This window comes from Seriola lalandi, unplaced genomic scaffold, assembly GCF_002814215.2.
Source record: "Seriola lalandi dorsalis isolate HSWRI2012SDOR001 ecotype SW California unplaced genomic scaffold, Sedor1 jcf7180002051754, whole genome shotgun sequence".
Lineage (NCBI taxonomy): Eukaryota > Metazoa > Chordata > Actinopteri > Carangiformes > Carangidae > Seriola > Seriola lalandi.
In genome coordinates, this window is record NW_019522307.1 from 2,874 (window position 1) to 5,505 (window position 2,632).

Genomic DNA, 2,632 nt, shown 5'->3' on the forward strand with positions numbered 1-2,632 from the left:
AGGTTTGTTTGTTTTAAAACACCAGCTGCAAATATGTCGTCTACACATGAACAGACGTGGTGTTTAACAAATTTCTTTTAGAGTTAAAGAGAACCAGAACAATAAATTTGCCAAAAAACATTTGTTCATTTAGTTTTTGCTTGAGGTCAAATTACAGTGACTGCTAAATCTGATCAGGACAATCTGTTGTACAGTTCAATTCATTCATGCACATATGGTATTTACTGTCAGATGCTGCCATCCAGTGGTTCCAATGCAAAACAGCATTCATGTCAAGTTGTGTGTGCGTGTGTGTGTGTGTGTGTAATGAAAACAGACATGAATGTGCATGTTTGTGTGCTGATGATAAACAACTGTGAACTGATTTTTCTTTTAAAGTATATTTTATTTTGGGCTTTTGTGCCTTTATTGGACAGGATAGTGGAGAGAGACAGGAAATGGGGAGGCAGAGAGAGGGGAAACGACATGCAGTAAAGGCCATCCGATGCGGGACTCGAACCGGGGCCAACTGCAGCAACGACTGTAGCCTCTACACATGGGGCGCCTGCTTAGACCACTACGCTACACAACGCCCAACTGATATTTCTTTTGCTTTCACTTCAGTCACAGCAACAAAGTCAAGCGTGCGTGCGCGCGCGCGCACACACACACACACACACACACACACACACACACACACACACACACGCACACACACAATTTGACATGAATGCTGCACACACTGAATCTATAGTGTGGTCTACTATTTCTCATCATTTGGAAAAGATATATATATATATATGGATATATATATGGATATATATATATCCATATATATATCCATATATATATCGATATATATGGATATATATATATATTAAATCATTCATTTTTTATCAATCATTTTTACCTCACATTAAAAAAATCTACATTTTGCATAGTTTTTTTTTTTTTTTATGTTAGAATTGTAGTCAAAAAAAGAAGAAAAACTATGTCATGGTGATTCAGAAAACCTGGCAGACAAACAAGGAAATGTATTAATGGAATGTTGGCATGTCATTTCCAGATAATGTCTTTTAGTTTAGTTTAGTTTAGTTTAGTTTATTTTAGCTGTTTGTCTTTTATCTTTTATCTGGCCTCTTCATTGTCCAATTTTAAATCTCTTCTTAAAACGCACCTCTTTTTCTTTGGCTTTGGCACTGCTTAGGTTGATTTTATGTGTACAGATAATTTAGCCATTTTGTACTATGTTTTATTGTGTTTTTAACGATTCTGTCTTTCACTATGTCTATTTAAATGTACAGCACTTTGGGAACCTTTGTGTTTATTAAAATTGTGCTTTATAAATAATTGGATTGGATTGAGTTATTCTTTGTGTGCATCATTAGTAGAGCAGACAACAAAATGTTTATTTTTCACACATACAAACAAAAACACAAGCACACACACCCTCACTGACATGATTCATTATGTAATAGACCCCAACCCTTACCCTTCCCTAACTCTAATTCTGTAAATCAAGTCTTTACTTTCAGTCTTTTGTTGAATTCCTCCGCCACTCAGACTAGTTCCAGGTTACATCCCTGTTTATCCAGAGTCATTGAAAATGAAATGTGAAATTTTGTCATAATTGATGTGTGTCTTGTGTAATGGCTGAAGTGTTTTGTGAGGTCACAGTGCCCTTGACCCTTGACCACCAAAGTCTAATCAGTTCATCCTTGAGTCCAAGCTGACATTTGTGCAAAATCTGCAGGGATTCCCTTGAGCAGTTCTCAAGATAATGCGTTCACAAGGCCAAAACTGTGTTCTGTGAGGTCATCACGCCCCTGAACTTTGACCTTTGACCCCCAAAACCTAATCAGTTTATCCTCGAGTCCAAGTGAATGTTGCGCCAAATCTGAAGAAGTTCTGTCATGGCGTTACTGAGATATCGTGTCCATGAGAATGGAACAGACGGACAACCCAAAAACAATATGTCTCCAGCTCTGACTGTCGTGGACACGGAGGTATAAAAAAATGAAGTGGGTTTGAACAAAGTTTGGCAACATCTCTGTACGCAGAGGACTGTGACTTCAGCTTTGTCTGGTTTACATTATGAAATAAATGCAGCCCATTAACAATGGCACTATGAATCTCTCTCAGAAGTATCATCATCTTCCTCCCTGGTCTTGTCTTAAACCTAAAGTGAGTGTGTTGTTCTTTGACAAACTTCTCTATTATCTCAATCTGATATTAATTATCATGGAAAACAAAAATATTCTAAACTTCTAAATATGTCTATGTCTTCAGTTACATGAAATATTATCAAAAGTAACTTGCTGCACTGTTTTATAATGGTACGCATAAAACCAGACAAACCTGCTCTGCACAAAAGAACACAAATGCACAAACGCCCATACTATACAAAAGCATAATCAGTGTGTTGACATGTTACACACACATCTATCTGACGGATAAGTGTTCCTAACAGCTTTAAGGAATGAACAGGGAAGAAAAAAAAATTGTTTTCAGAGAGAGACTGTCAACAAGAGGCTGGCAGTTATCCACCTGGGTGTTTACACCTGTTTGACAACATTGTTCCTGGTGATTACAGAATCTGATGTACTGTAGGTTTCACTCTTTACTCTGAAGAATGGTAATGGTAATTTAAATA